The following is a 17688-nucleotide window of genomic DNA, read 5'->3' as shown; positions in this document are numbered from 1 at the left end:
TACACGGGAAAACTGTGATTTTAATTCATTAAGCCTCACATGACCAGATTTTGTATCCCAGCCAGCTGAGGCCTAACCACACTAAAAACCTGTTTTGTAATTAGCTAAGAAAGAGAAACAATTTATGAACAATGGTATTTCTCTCCACAGGATTTCCTGTTTAGAGGAATTGCTTTCTACACTAGAATTGATTTTGCTCTTTCTACCTACTGATCTGTTTTACCATTTGCCTAGTGCAGCCTGATATTAATTACTACTGGTTTTTTTTGGCATAAAACACCAACAAGGCCCCAATATCACATTTCAGATCTAAGCCAGCCTCCTAGAAGTGAGGTGGGAAGTATATGCAATGAAATTAAAACTATCATATTTTTTCCGTTTTTTATTAGTCTTCCCCAACTCATTAACTCTCTGCCTTAGACACAGAGAATTTGAGAAAGAAGACCACCTGGCAGGTTTAAAGAAAGCTCACTGTCTTATTGGCATGACAATACAAAGGCAAATAACTTGAATAACGCTTCTGGTGATGAGGAGGAAGAATTGCAAGGCGTTACATTGGAAACCTTGTTTCATAAAGTACACCTCTTGTGTAGGAGCAAGGAAGGAAAGAACTGCATCATCAGAAGGAATTGACACTTAGCAAGGGTAGTCCCCAGCAGATACTTTGGCAATTTGATACAACTGTCTATTCAATTTCCATGGACTTGCAGGTGTTCAAGCAGGTTCTAGTGCCTCCGCTCAATTATTCTTTACTCTTTTCTATTTTACTATTCCATTTCCTTTTTAATGGTACCCTACCTACTTTTTCCTTTATGTTTTGGGTTGGTTTTTTTCTCCCTTACACCCTAGAAAATCAAATTTTTCCCATTTTATCAGTAACTAGTTTCATCTTTTCCTTTTGCAGATTCTCTTTTCTTTCCACCATGTTCCTTACCCTTGTGCATAATCCTGTGTGAATCATCTTTACGCCCTCCTCATTCCTACTTGTCTTCTATTAGTGCCATCTAAAGCATTTTCTTTTAATTCATGTCCAGTTTTGTCTAGTATCTCTTATTTTCCTTTTCCTTTCTTGTCTTTTTTTTCCCCAGGTTCTCCATTGTACCTCAGTTTCTGTTGTACACACACATTGGCATTAGGGAGCATGAAAAAAGGCAACAAATGAAACAAAGTCAGCTGAGGAAAGCACCAGAGGTCTGGATGTCTTTTACACATTTATTTTCTGCATTTCATTTTTACCTTTTCTGCATTTGCCTCAAGCTTGATGACTATTTTATTCCTTAATGTCCTTCACACTTTTCCAACAGCATCAGTTTTTTTTGCTTGAGGTAAGCTTTGTTTATTCAACAAAACATGTCTTTCTTCTGCATATTCAATTGTGAAAAAGGCATAACTTAACTATGGATGAACAGATAGGTTTTGCCTTTTTGAGCCAGATTTCTTAATTCCAAGGTCCAGAGGTTTATGACTTGTTTTTTGTAGTTCCAGATCTGCGGTCAGGATGCCCTAGCACAGATGCCCTAGCACTCAGCTGGAAGCATCTATGGCTTCTTTAAATATTTTTTGTGTTTTGTTATTTCACAAAACTCTGTAACATTTATGTCAAATATCAGTATTTCAAAAAAACCCATAGTATCCATAAGGATCTTCCTCATAACTGTTTTTTTCAAAGTCTGTAAGCATTTGGTCTCCTTTAAGGAAGCTGCAGACTATTAGAAGGTTATTAAAAATATTGGGATAAAATAATGATTCAGAGCAGAATCTTTACAAAACATATTTTAACAAGGTAAAAAGCAATATGTTATAAATATCTACAAAGTCAAAAGCAGGATGTGTAGCGAAGAGTCGTTGCTGCTTGTTCCTACTCAGCAAAGGTCATTTCTGTTTGGCTGCCTTTAGAGAGGCTAGAAACAGAATAGATCTGCTTTGTTTCTAATCTCTTCCCATATTTGTGGAAAAGGAAAAAAAGTCTTAGGATATTAGAGATTTAAACATAACAAGATTATATTCCTCCTCAGAGATGCACACTATGATGGATCTTGTGTTTTAGGACACTTACGGGTACTTCTGTATTATGTATGAGCAAAACTATGAAGATTCATGGAGTCAGAGAATGTAGCTGTATAATAACTTTACAGGGATTTTTTTTTTTAAATTACACTATTATCTTTTCTAAAAAACCAAGTTTTGTAGGTAAAGCTTGGCATCATAAGCAGTGTGTCATGTTTTCCAGTGCAACTTGTTGAATTTCTATAAATAAACTACCTACAGCTGTACTTGCTAAACTGAGCAGCCACAAATTCTTCTTTCTATGACCTTATTCTTGCATATCAGAAGTTCCTAAAAACACAGACCTACTATATTTATGGCTGTTATGGTGTTAAAGTGATTGTCAAGCACACAATGAGCAACAGCAAATAGTTGGGTCAGCAGTCAAAACATAAGATAATGCAACCCACCCTCTTGCTGCTGCAAGAGAGAGTAAGTTTTGCTGAAGAAATCAATCCTGAAGGGACTGTATGATCATAACAGTAATGGGAGGAGTTATTATAATTAAATGTAACATTCCTTTCAAAAAGGAAAATCCCCACACAGGATCATTTCACCAGAGCTAAGGATACCTGAGAATGTAAACAAAGTAATTTTTGGCTACTCTTTATTGCCAATTGACAGTTTCTCTATAGGCTGTGTAAAATAGAAAGGTGGTCTTAGTCACCTCTTGAGGACTGCAGACCATAAAAATTCCTTTTGTGCTAAATATTCTTTCCATAGAAAATGATCTGTCTCATCTAGCTCTATGGCATCTGGGAGTTGTTAATACAAAGGAGTCCCATGCCATTTCATATGCCTTATAGAATCTTCTCTGGCCTCCAGATGGGTCTATTGTACATTGCTTGCTCCAGGGGGACATCTCGGGTACCACGTCACAGGCATCAGGAATTTACAGTTCAGCAATCAAACAGTTGCCTGCATCATCAGTAAGGGAATCTTAGACAGCCAGCTCACATGCAGATGCACAAATTTTGACAGTTATTTAGGTTTAGGTTCTGAACTTGAAATTCATTCTGAATTTAAAGCAATTTTCATTCAACCCCTCAAATTACAAAGATTAATTCTACTCTTCATGTTATCCTCCAGTGTAGCACAGGAGGCACACAGCTGGCTGTCATAAATCAACTCCTTGATTTCCATTGCCTCAGTATAGCTCCAAAACCTTGTCAGGCACAGTAGTGAGACTGACTGGCCTGTAATTCCCAGATTTTCCTTATTTACCTTTTTTTAAAACAGGGGTTATGTTTCCCCTTTTGCAGTCACTGGGAACTTCGCCATAATGTCACAACTCCTCAAAATACGATGGGTAGTGGTTTAGTGATTTCATCCTTCAATTCCCTCAGGACCTGTGGATTAATTTCATCTATTCCATAGACATGTGCACCTTTAAGTTTCTTAGATGGTCTCAGACTTCATCATCTCTTACAGGAGGTGGTTCTTCTCCCAATCCCTGCCTTTGCCTTCTGGAATTCAGGCAGTGTGGTTGGAACACGCATTGGTGAAGACCATGGCAAAAGAGTATCTCAACCTCCTCCACATCCTAGGTTCCCATGTCTCTCATTTTCTTCCAGAGAGGGTTCACATTTTCCCTAGTCTTCCTTTTATTGCTGAGGTACCTATAGAAGCTTTGCTTGTTGCCCTCCATGTCCCTGGGCAGGTTTAATTCTATCAGCTTTCCTAACCTGATCCCTGGTCCTCAGAAAATTTCTCTACATTCCTCACAGCCTGCTTGTCCTCGATTCCTCCCTCTTGTACGTTTACATTTTGCATCTGAGTTTGTTGAGGAGCTCCTTGTTCATTCACACAGGCCTTCCAAAGCTTTTGCCTGACTTCCACTTTGTTGGAATGCATCGTTCCTGAGCTTGGGGGAGGTGATCCTCAAATATTGGCCAGCTTTCTTGTGCCCTTCTTCCTTTCAGGACTCTATCCCACGGTACATTACCAAACAGATCTCTGACAAAGCCAAAGTCTGCTTCTCTGAAGTCCAGGGTATTGAGTTTGCTGTGTGCCCTCCTTGCCACCCCATAGATCTCAAACTCCTGTAGTAAGGAAGCTGAACCCCTGGCTGTGGCACCAGTCCTGTAACCATTTGTCAATCAACCAGATTTAACTGGCCCTTTCAAACCCTTGTGACTAAGTCCTTGTGACTAAGAGGACTGGTGAAAAAAATACCAGCTCTGCACAAGTTCCTTACCGTTATTCCTAGGGCTCTGCAATCCTTCCTGATCCTGCTCAGCCAGCTCCTGCCTGTGTCACTGGTGCCCATGCAAAACAACAGCAGTAGGTAATGCTTTGTGTCCTCTGCAAAGCTTGGCAGTCTCTCGGTGACATCCCTGTTACCAGCACACCTCTCTAGAGAGCACATCAGGCCAGGAGATGGGTGCTCCTGTACCTACCAGAAGGGAGTTATCTACTATTACAACCCATCACCTTTTCTTATTTACACAGGTTTTTGTACAGGGAGCAAATTTACATTTCATTGCATCACACAATGCTTGACCTAAGAATTAATAATGTTGTGTTTGATTCAGAGCTTCTGAAAGGAAGACTTGCTTATGGTATGCTCTTAAATGAATCTCATGATATTTAATTTTTTTAAACTATTTAATTTTTTAAAAATAGTTTAAACTAAATATTTAAATCATTCAACTATTTAAACCAGTAAATCACTGACCCTGCTGGGGTCAGAATTATTGCTTTGTTCATTGAGGATTTGCTATCGGTGTTTCCTTGATTACTGACAGGTGCCAGCAACAACCAAAATATGACAGATAGAGTAGTTATTTCTGTGTGTAAAGAAGTTGCCTATTCCAGTGCCTTATGCAATACTGTGCAACAATGTTCTAATATTTGGCCTTTCAGGTTACCATGGAATTCAGGGAGGTCAGAAAATTACAGATATTCCCATTATTTTTGGCTTCTCGATATGTACTTCAAGTTCCCACAAGGAACACTAATTAAGTGTTGGAGGCTTATCTACAAAAGTCTCAGTATTCATTAACCTCACAAATAGCCACTGCAATATTCAGAGCTGAGTAAATACAGGATACATTCACAATTCACTGTGTTTACCTCTCTGCTTTTATCAGTATGGATCTGCTTTAAAGACTAACCTGACTACTGATAAGCCATGTTATCAGGATTATTTGCTCTCTGGAAATGTTAGAGATCAATGAGGACTGAAATCCCCTTACAGCAGGCACTGTGCCTCCTTCCTTTAATAGCCAATCTCTGCAGCAGTGCTTCCAGACTTCAAAGAGATCAGCTAACTCTTCTTGTAAAATAGGCCAAAGTCTACCCAGAGAGAGCAAATACATGTAAAATTGGATACAAACTGACAAGGCCTTCAGATGTACTGTACATAGTGAAAGAACTCTGAAAACCTGAAATATGTGTCTGAGGTTGGAGCCTGTAAAATTGCTGCAGTTTTGCCAACATAAAATTCTCTTACAGACTTGAAAACACTTGAAATTTAAACATTAGAAAAAAGATGGATAAAATGAAGAAAAAATTCCAGATTTTACACACTTTGTGGTGAATTATATTTTAGGGTCAATTCAAATGATACATTTCATAGATTATTATTATTATACAAGGAAAGGGTTCATTAATTACTTTCATTAATTCAAGCAATTAATTAGCCAAGATGGTGGGTTGGCCCTGGCTAGCTCCCAAATACTCACTCACTCACTCACTCACTCACTCACTCACTCACTCACTCACTCACTCAGGCAGATCCTCTCCCCTATGACAGTGAGAAAGTAGAAGGAAGGTGAGAAGACTCACAGACCAAGTTGATAACAGTTTAACAGAGAAAACAAAGGTTGCACATGCAAGAAAAACAAAGTAAATAATGAATCCATTACTTCCTTTAGGCTTGCAGACAGCCAGCCTCTTCCTGGGCAGCAGGAGCCCTGCACACACAATAGTTACTTGGCAAGACAAATGCCATAACTTCCCTTTCCTCTTCTTTCTGCCAGTTTTTTATTCTGGGCACAATGACATAGGATATGGGATATCCCTCTGGTCAGTGGGGATCAGCTGTCCCAGATGTGTCTCCTTGTAATATTTTGCCTTACCCCAGCCTTTTCACTGGGGGTAGGCAAGGGGGGAGAAAACCTTGATGCTGTGCAAGCACCGTTCAGCAAAAGCCAAAACACTAATGTGTTACCAACACTGTTTCAGCCACAAATCCAAAGCACAGCACCGCACAAGCTGCTGTGATGAAAACTCCATCCCAAGCAGAGCCAAAGGGAAATTAGAATTTGTCTGAGTGGCTGGGTAGTAAATACATAATAAAGACTAATTAAAGCATAACCGGGTTGATGAAATGCGGATGGAGCAAGCATGTAGAAGAGTCACCAACTACCAGCAAATAGGGACTTGACCAAGGATCCCTTTGTCCTTAAAACCACATAGAATCATAGACAGGCTTGTGTTGGAAGGGACCTTAAAATCATTCAGTTCCAACCCCCCTGCCATAGGCAAGGATACCTTCCACTATTCCAGGTCTCTCAGAGTCCCATCCAACCTGGCCTTGAATGTTTGCACGAGCTTCAGTGATCCCAAACAAATGGCAATGAGGAGAAAGCAAAATGTTTCATGAAGGTGGAGGATCACATCCTCATGCAGTATTACAGATCTAGCATAACACCCATCCTGTGGGGAGAAAAAAAGGGGATGTAATGCAAGAAGCATAAGTAGAAGTGTAAAACATTTTCTTGAAAACAATTCAATGTGAATAGTATATGCAAATTCTTTCTTCTGATGAAAAGGGGTTATCAAGCCAGCAAGACAGGCAAGTTATTTCAAAGTTCTTCCAGTTTTGAGCAGTTTCCATACATCTAGACACAGGCCCTGCTTTTTGCACTGCTTTATGACAGAAAGTGTTGATTTTCTTTACATTAGCATTTCCCACAAACCCAACCACAATTGAGCTCATTCACCCACTTGTGCAAATGGAAGTAGGTTTTCAAACCTGAAGTTTTATACAAAAAAAAAAAGTTTTGGAACTCTGCTTTGGCCTGGAACCCATTCAACTGTCACTGAGGACAAAAATTTTTCCAGTAAAAAAAAAGACAAAAAAATCTTTTTTTTTCTTTGACACTCTGTACCTCAGATCATTCTCTTCAAGAATTTGGCTCACCCTGTTGTCAATGCGCATTGTTTGGTCACTGTTTTGGATTTCTTGCTATGCACAAGAAGTTTTCACACTATCTTTCGTAAACTCTTCCAAGAATTAATCTGGCAGGGTGCTGACCATTCTGGCCTGATCCAGAAAAACACTTAAGGCTGTCTTTAGGCACCCGAGTAGTTCTAACCAGACTGAGCTCATAATACTATTGTTTTACAAGATGGTGAAATATCTGTTTACTCATTAAAGTCTGAATATTAAGATTCAAGATTTTTTGTTCTATCCATTACAGATGTTTTCTCCTCATAAATGACAATCAAAATTTCATTTGTTTGATGTTTATATCTTTGTTCAGTTTTCTACTCTATTGAATAACTCTTAGTGAAGAATTCCAGGCTCTTCTCAAACAATTTATTGTTCCTTTCTTTTTCTTCATTATTATTAATGGGAAATTCCAAACGTTGCAGATAAGATTTATATACACTTTCAAATAGGTCAGAAAAAGAGAATATCAGAAAAGTTTAAAAAGTCCATTTTGCAATTTATGGCTTTCTTAAAAAAAAAAAAAAAAAGCAAAAAAAAACCCCAAAAGCTTCAACTGCTTTAAAAAAATTTAAAATTGCCAAAAACCTCTGTGACTGATGCAGCACAAAGGAATTTGTCTTGCTAACATTTATGTGCCCAATTAATTTTAAGCACATAAGTAGCTTGTATACCTCACTGTACACTCTCATTAATGACTTAAATAATAGGAGACCGAACATGACTATTAAGCATTCAGATCACACTATGAAAGGAGAATTAACAATGTCCTGTTGCAAAAAGAGTTAGGCTTTATATTTGCTACATAATATTAGATTTACTTCCGTTTTCAAAGGGATTTTTCTTTGGTTTAACTTTTTGTATTCCTTTGGTAATACACATAGAAAAAACAATAACCCTTTTCCAAGCAATCTATTTAGATTCTCCTGTAATTGATCACCTTCTCACCTTAGTACCATGACTGTGTTCCAGACTGTGCTTATTTTTCCTAAACACATGTAACTTGAAAGATAGTGTTTCAAGCAAGTCAAGCTTTTTCTTTCTTCTATGACTTCCTGATTCTCTCTACCCTGGGGATACTCACCATCTATCTCCATGTCAGTGGATGTTAGTGGAAATATCCATATATTTTTTCTGCACTCATGAATATGTTTTGTTTTGTCCATTTACTCAAGGGAAAATTCTTTCAATTTTTTTCCCTGGATCTTCATGTTTATTTTTGTCTCAGGAAAGAACTGAGGGTATTGGCTTCTGGATAAAAAACAATGTGACTTTGGTCATGTACTAATGATAGCTATCACCTCTCTTTATAGTGCATTAAAAAGGCACCTTACCTGCATGGCCTGACATTAGAGCATAGAGATTGAAACACTAAGGTCTATTAATAGTGTGGTATTCACAATGATACTTTTTGTTCTAGGATCCTTCATCTTTTTTTACTAATTTTTAAGACAAGGCATGACTTTTTGTAAGACTGCTTAAGATTTTTCTCAAGCTTTTAGCTGTGCCTTTCTGAAAAGATGACTGTATTTGAGCAGAACTACAATAATTTTTAACAAACTTATTCTCTAAGTGTGCTGTACAGTCTACAGTCTAAAAGCTTCCAACATTTCCTAGTTAAGAGTTCAAATGGGAAGGAATGAAAAAGATGGAGCCAGATTCCTCACACTGTCACCAAATGACAGGATGAGATTCATTGAAACACAAAAAACTCCATTTCAGAAGAAGAAAAAAAATTTTCTTTTTTTTTTTTTTAAATGCAAACATAATCAAACTCTGGAAGAGTGGTCAAGAAAGCTTGCAGATGCTCCATGCTGGGAGATGCCCAAAATCCAACTGGACACAAGGCTCTAATGCACCCTTACTTAGAGCAGGTGGATTGGACTAAAGAACCTCCAGAGATTTTTGACAACCTCAGCTGCACTGTGAGTGGATGACTATGAAACCTGACTCTTCACTGCTGACATTGAAATACCCACCTAGGATGTGGACAGCTGTCTTTTAAAAACTAAAGCAGTAGAACATTTGGTCACCTTAAAAACTGAAGTCACTCTAACAAGATTGATAATGAAACCCAAAAGCAAAGGGGAAAGAGCACTCTGCTGGGATAAGTGATGCTTACACTGGGATTGTTGTTTATCTTAGCTACTGGGCAATGTAATACCAGTTTCCATATTGCTAGCAGTGAAAGCTGAGTAAACTTTAAAATCAGGGTTCCTGGTGCTTCCTCTCCTTCCAGACACCATTACTTTCTCATTTGTAGATACAAAATATTTTAACTTCAACAAGAGAGATAAGGCATTAACCATCTTACTGCCTTTTTTCTGTCTTCAGCTGACATTTTCATGGTTAGCAAACTTCCTCAGTCTATGAGATAACTTTTCAGTCCCAATCTTATTTGTTAGGTACATATCTTAACTATGAAGCTGTGAAACTTCTGTACAAAAGACATCGCTGCTGCTCTGTGGGTTGATGCGTAGGGGCTTGAGATATTAAAATCCAATTGTGTGCCGACTAAGGAAGTCTTCATTCATCCGTGGCTATATGTTTAATATCATAGCCAAGTGCTCTTAAGCTTTGTTCTGATAAGCACATAAGCTTATAAATCAGTTAACGTTGGGGTTTTTTCTAAACTATTTTTTATTAAGTGCATATAATCCAGCAAAGAAATTAAGAGTTCAAACACCAGTCATAGGTAAATGAGATATAGGAGGCATGTGTAAACATAATTATAATGTGTGTCCTGTAAAGATAATCTTTCTTATGGAACAATGAAAACAAACATAGAATCAAAACCACAAAAAATAGGAAAGAAAGGGTAGAGAGGAAAAGATAACAAGAAAGATTAATGCAATCTGCAGTATATTAGTCTGCTATCTGATACTCAAGAGTATGCTCTGTAACACTGTACTAAGACTCAACTGATCTGATTGGAATGAAGGAGTCAGTCAGTTTGTGATGAAAAGGTGTAGATCTTATATATTCAATTTATTTATACTAGGCCAGTCTTCTGTACAAAGCTTTTAAGTTCTGGTAGAAAATTTTAACATTGCATCATGAACCACTTCTAAGAATATTAAAGGGCATTATATTGGTAATATTTGCACAGTGCACTTAATATTATTTACAAAAATAAAAGTAAAATAAAAAGAATATTCAATTTCCCAATTTCTATTTTGCAGGCATCACTAGTATTCTTCTAGCATAACATTTTTCAGAAAATATTTACATTTTCTGGTCATTAAGTCTTACTTATTCAAGAATATTTGTTAAAACGTGTCTGCCTAAAGTCTCAAGACCCTAGGTGTCAGCTTCCAAAAGGACTGGGCTATACCAGCCTGCCAGCTTGTTTGGAAACCACTCAAGAATCTCTGGTAGGGCACTGTACAACAATGGCAAAACCCTCAGTCTAAATGGGTTATGTCACCTTTGAAAATAGGGCTGTACTCACTTGGCTGGTGCCACTAGAGCCTCTACCACTTTTCTTTTTTTTTTTTTTTTTTTTTTTGCATGGCAAAACTGTAGTGCAGATATAGAGTTCTGTGGCTGAGAGCCCTGTTATTCTCCTGGAATTTCATAACTTCCAGGATAACAGTCTAATGTCACAATCTAAATGGTATCATCCTAACATATTCTCCTGAGCATCTCAATATATTTCCCTTCCTGCAGGACTCTTCACTGCCACCTCCCTAGCCAGGCAAGGAGCTCCCACAGACCCTCCATCACATCTGTATCAGAAGCCATCGTCTCAAAAGCCCAGGGGCATCTCAGGTGGCAGCAGAGACTCAAGTGTGGACAACTGCATCAAGGCCATATAGTTTGTTCTCTTATCTAGGTAAGTCATACTAGCTGTACTGAAGACACCCAATTTAGATGCCTGCATTTGAATCTGAATCTAAATCCCAAACAGAATTTAAACTTGGCATCTAATATTAAGCATAAATTTCCATAACTGGAAAGAAAGTATTTTCCAAGTCAGCATATTGACCAGAATTTTGTTACAGAAAGCTTAAAGGAAGTCAGGGGTAAAATCCCTAATTTTTAACTATATAGAACTAGACATTTAGAAGCTTTGCAAATTCCAGTGCTGCATATTTATGCACTTCAGTATATTAAGTGACCATTAAATGACCTGATATGTGAGCATTTGCAAGTACAGGACCTCAAAAAATCTTCTGCATTCTTCCAGATAAAATGAATTTTACAGTAAAGTAAATACATTGGCCACAGTAGATGGTTTTGGTGAAATACTTCAGAATTTATAAGCAAGAATACTGACATGATGATTGCACTGTGCCATTACAATATTGCAATTACATGCAAAATAGGGTTTGTGGATCTCAGTCATTATATTAAATTGTCACATTTATCCTTAGATTGATTTAGCATGTTTATAAAAATTTATTAACACTTTCTTATAGTACATTAAATTATCCCAAAAAAGACATGTTCATATTTTGAAGCATCAAATTTATTTTGAAAAATTAGTTTCACATTTTAAGAAAATATTTCATTTTTCTTTTCACAGTTTAGAGAAGTACATTGCAATAAGAAGAACACTGGGCCTCTTCTTCACATGTCAATGGCTGGCCACTCTTTTAGTTTTCAAAGCAGAAAAGCTCAAATTAAGAAACAAGTGACAGATAAAAGCTTGCAGAAAAACTGAAAAGGCAGCCCACTGGGTTTCTTGAATTTTTCTTAGCAGATTTCTTTGAGGATTTTTCATTTCGGAAGTTCATCACTTTATTTTCATCATACATACATACTTTAAAGAAAATCACCATGATTTTCAACAGTCTATTTATTGTGCTACACATCACAATTGGTAATTTAGAAAAATTAACAGTTTCTCTAGAACACATTATCAAAGAACATGTATAACTCTTATGTACCAGAAAGATTTTTTCTCCCACAAAATCCACTGATGCACATCCAAGAAACCACTGGACAGAGCCTGCTGAAGATCTTTTGCACTTCATGTATAAGACTACTCAATTCAAATAATGTGTGCAACGCTGAACCTAAGAGCTATTAATGCCAGAAACAACAACTGCACCATATCAAGCCCAGGAAAAAGTAATGGGACTAGAAAGGGAGATTTTCCAAAAATCAGAGGTTTTATTTCATCTGTAATATCGTTGATAAATGGAAACGCTACCATGCAAAATCTCAGCACTTTTTTGGCCGGAAAGGCACTCATGCTAATATAATGAGTCTGGATTACAGAGGTTTGCCAAGCTTAGATCATGTATAGATTAGTAATGATGCCTTTTAATGTCTTAATGACCTCTTAATGAAATACATTTATAATGCTACAATTTGGTGAGGACTCACTAAACATTTTTCATATCAGAACATGATGTTCAAAGCTAAGTTCTTAATAATAATTAACACATGTATTGTTCTTTTACTCTTCAAAGTGCTTTAAGAACATTAGTAATTAGTTTAAAACCTGTGTGCTGGATGTATGTTATCTGTTCAGGCTCGAAGAGGCCCATAACAATCAAACTGGAGCTAGCCAGTAAAGTCCAAGCAGAAAATAGTCACTTCTTCTGTGTTCTAAGGAATTTTAGATCAAGGCAGGAAAGACCTGTCACAAGATAAATTAAATGCAGGTGGTGGCCACTTCATACAAATAGTATTAGACAAATAATATAAACATAGACTACACTTTTAAAAAATGTACCCAGAATATTAAAGCTTAATTATTTTTTCTAAAAAGCAAAGAAAGAAAAGGCAACCTCTGAAACAAAAAAACTCTCCCAAACCAACTGAAACCTCATTTTGCTAATTTATGTTCTCAGCATCCAAAGCAGCAATTTTAGTATAAACAATGGGAGACCTGTGGTGCTCAGTTAAAACTTGCTAATGCTCACTAACAATGAGCTACAACAAACCCCATGTAAATCACAACCCTTTGCTCCTGTGACTGATACTTGGCAGGGCAGGGGTTAACTGATCAAAGGAGGGACTGCAGCTGGCTAATTTTCAGGGCCTCATCATCTGCCAGATCAGTACAGGTAGGAAAAGAAATCAGAGGTAGTTGTGGCCAAGCAGGGCTCATCTTGAGTACCCAGAGAACCCAGACGGCTGCTTGAGAAGAGAGGCTTTCCTTCTCAGGTTCACAGGAATATGTCCCCCAAGCCAGGGAAAACTTTATTCTGAGAACTTTCCTTCAGTGCTAAAGAATTGTATCACACCATTGTACTGCTTCAGAGGGAAGAATTAACTACTGCATAACAGTGTGAATTCAGAGACTTTGCTTTTTATCTATGAATATTATCAAATTTTGATTTTAACAAATAATTCAAATACATCTCTGAAAACTCATGCAAGAAGCCAGCTATATGTGAATATCTTGTTCCAGTTAGGGTAGATTTTAAATTGTTTTAATACATAATGCAACTGATGTGCTTGTTTTCTAAGGAGACACAACAGCAACTCCTACATTCACAGGAATACTGTGAAGATAAACATATAAAAGATTAATCAGCAAAGGCATTATGTGCTTAAAATAAATCTGCAGCTAGATTTAGTCAGTTGGAGTTGGGAAAGACGTGGCTGTCTGCTTATGATCTCAGTTTCAAGGAGAAAAAAATGTTTATATTTAGTTGAATTTGAATTTCAGCAGTCAAAAAAGGTGTTACTTATTATCCTTTCTAACTTCCTTTGCCATTTTTAGCAATGTAAGATTTAAAATAAAGAGTTGCTCCAAGCCTATTTAATTTGGAGCATTATGAAAAAAAATTCTAATATTAAACTCAGTATGTTTTAGCAAAACATACTTTTAAAATTTTATTTGAGAATTGAAGAAATTAGGAATAGAGGAGAATTTGGTGATTAAAAGAATGGTATGGGATATTGAAATAATAAAGAACTGATTGAAACAAAGGAAACACCTTTAGTAAAGGGCAGAAGCTGAAAGTCTGATTATTTACATATTGCGCTCACTTGAATTTCTTCCAGCCATATGCTGGAATTTCACTTTACCTTATGTTAATTTTTTGGCAAATGGCAGTGTGATGCTTGTGAGGTCTTCAGAAATATGACCTACAAAAAGCTGATAGCAAATTCTTGAACACACTTGTTCTACTTAAATTATACAGACAGCACAAAAAAGGAAGGGGAGAAGGTTCAAAAATGCTATGGGACCTCAAGCTGCTAACTTCTGAGCCTGAAGAAAAAGTGACCAATTTCCATTCTTTTTCTTGGAAGGAGCAGCGAGGCCAAGTTTTATGGAGCAGCCTTGCCCTACCATAGCCACCTCCCTCCTGCCTGCTGAAGAATCTGTCTCCCCAGTAAAGCAATTCCAATAGACCTCTGAAATTCAAGGCAGGAAATTCCTTTCAGCACTGCTTTCAGCAATGAAAAGGACTGTCAAAACACACTCCCAGAGGATTACAGGGCTCCTGCCCAGGAACTAGTGGAGAAAGTTCAGCACTTACATGAGTACAATGCCCCCAGCTCCAGTTCATGTGTAACAAGAGCAGCTTTAATGCACTTTTATACTAAGGCCAGTTAACACTTCCAAACTCAGTGCAAGAATGTCACTCCTGTACCCCAGACTGTTGAGAACTTCTAAAAATACACCAAATGTATTCTTTAAGTGTGTGTGCTTCCCAGTTTTCAAATGGAATTGCTTTCTTAATTAAATACTCTTTTTTATTTCATATCTGGGTAATACATAATTTTACTAAAAACATTTTTATAGTCTTCCCATCAACCCACTGCATATGCAATCACATTCCACACACACAGGTATGCATACATGTTTCTTCTGCTCTCTTTCAAGGACAGTACCTATGAATTTATTGGTAAACTTGGAAATGTTGCTAATTTCAGTCTTTTTAAATACAGTTGGTAAGGTGGTGCTGCTCACTAGAATTCAGTCAATGATGGCAGGCTGCCAGGACAGGATTGGACTACAGAAACACCTGAAGGTCCCAGCCAAGATGTCCTAGGGGATGTCATTGTGTCCTGAGATGTTCAGACACCAGCTGCCAGACCAGAAAGAGCCTGATAGGTCCTGTCTCTATGTGTCAAATAGCACTTGCTACATGTAGGCAGTTGAATCCAGTTTCCAATGGCTTTCTAAGCAGAGTGAACAGCAAAACTGGCCACAACAGCGAAACAGCTGAGCTCAGTAGCTCCAGTAACAGCCTAACCTCACCTTTGTGCTATTAAAAAATAATTGTATTGAAAATAGCAACTACTTGAAATGTTACCCCCCAAAGGAAACCCCAAGAAAACTAAAACCCCAAAATAATAGGTTCCCACAGACTATAATGAAAAATAACCACAGAACATTACAGAGTATTTCTCAAATGGAATTGTCTGCATTTATTATTTCAACATACCTCGTAAGTTAACAGGAGTTTGTTGTCAGTCATAGAATCACTGAATCCTAGAGTAGTGTGGGTTTAAAGGTCCTTTAAAGGTCATCCAGTCCAACCCCTAGGCAATGTGCAGGGACACTTTCAACTAGATCAGATTGCTCAGAGCCCCATCCAACCTGACCTAGAATGTTTCCAGGGATAGGGCATCCAGCACCTCTTTCAGCAACCTGTTCAAGCGTTTCACCAAGCTCTTCAATAATTTCATCCTTAAATGTAATCTACCCTCTTGTTTTTTGTCATGTGCCAGCAAGCCACAGTCTAATATTTGTGTCATTCATATATTTCTGTATTTTTAAATAGATAAGTATTTCAGAGTAACAGACAAAGACCACAACCTCTGGCCTCTTCCCCACCCTTTCCCCCAGTTATCTAGTAATTGAACCTGCCTTGGACCTGAATAATAAAACCAGTTGAAACCAGAGGGATGTGTCTGTCTATAATCCAGAAGAAAATTCTGCCATCTTTTAGAAGCCTGCATAGAAAAAAGTATAGTAATGTTACAAAAAGAAAGATGGAGACTCTCTGCACAGTCTGTGCCCATGCAGCATTCTGGAGAGAGGCACAAAGGAAAAGCTTCTTCACTACTTCTAACTGATGGAAAATATAATAAGCCAAAATGAGGTTCTCTTCTCCTGTGCAGGGGAAAATGACGTCCTGTGAAGTCCAAAGCACAAGCACAAGATGAAAAGGCAGAAGAATTTATCAGAGAATGATGGATGAATCATTATAGGTGCTTTCATGGAAAAAGTAAGAAAATCTGACATGCTGCAAACTGGGAAACTGCCAGAAATCATGGCAAAATATCAAGAACTGCTGGGTTCAAAGGGCTGTAATCAGTGGCCCCAAGTTCAGTTGAAGGCCACTCACTAACAGCACAGCCAGGGGTCAATAGTGGGACCAGCACAGTCTAACCTCTGCATTCATGACCTGGACAATGGGCCAGAGCCTCAGGAGAACTGGGAGCAGTGGGGTGAATGTATTGCCAGGCAGAGCAACCTCAGCGGGCTGCAGAGATGGCCATAGAGGAACATCACACAGTTCCACAAAGGAAAGTATGAAGCTCTGCACCAGGAAAGGGAATAATCCCACACACCCACGCAGGCTGGGGAACAAGTCGCTGGAAAACAGCTCTGCAGAGAAGGACCTGGGGGTGCTGGTGGACAAGTTTTATGCAAGCCAGCAATGAGTCCTTGGAACAAGGAAGGCCAACAGTGTCCTGGGGCTGGGGCAGGAGGAGCATTGCTAGGAGGCTGACAGAAGTGATCCTTGTCTTCCACTCAGCAGTGGTGAGGCCTCGTCTGGAGCACTGTGTCCAGTCATGGGATCCCAATGCAAGAGAGACATGGACTTACATGGGCAAGTCAAGGGCCATAAAGATGACTGAGGGATAGAAGCAAGAGAAGGCTTAGAGAGCTGGGACTGTTCAATCCAGAGAAATCTTAGGAAGCTCCTATCAATGTTTAGGGGAATAAAGATACCTGATGTAAGGAAGTAAAGAAGTGGGAGCCAGTGGCATGAGAAGAAGAAGTGGGCACAAACAGAAATATGGGAAATAAAATTAAACATTAAAATACCCCAAACCATCTTTCTTATGGTGAGACTGGTCAAACATTGAAAAAGGTTGCCCAGAAAACTTGTGGATCCTTTATCACTGGGGAGATTCACACTCAAATGGTCATAAAGGTCTGAGTAACCTGCTGCAGCTGACTGTGCTTTGAGAAAGGGAATTGATCTAGAAAAATCTCCAGAATCCCTTCCTATGTTATCCTTCCTGTGAGTGTGTGTATTTGTAAGTGTAGTTTAAAAAGGGGAGATGAAAAAGCACAAAAATAACATTTTGGTTTGTCTTTTCTATGCTTAACTTCTAGAGCGAAATTATAACTACATAGTTACACTTGTCCATGTACTCCATTCACCATTTGTGCTAGACTCAGGAGCAAATGGGTTGACCTCTCTTTCATTTGATGTCTAAACCTCACGTTTGTTTTGGAACTATATCTCTTTCCAAAATCAAACAAGGGAATAGAAAATCAAAGTCACCTACTCTACCCTATAAAATACTATAAC

This window comes from Serinus canaria, chromosome 3 (assembly GCF_022539315.1).
Source record: "Serinus canaria isolate serCan28SL12 chromosome 3, serCan2020, whole genome shotgun sequence".
NCBI lineage: Eukaryota > Metazoa > Chordata > Aves > Passeriformes > Fringillidae > Serinus > Serinus canaria.
Note: the sequence above shows the minus strand (reverse complement) of the source record.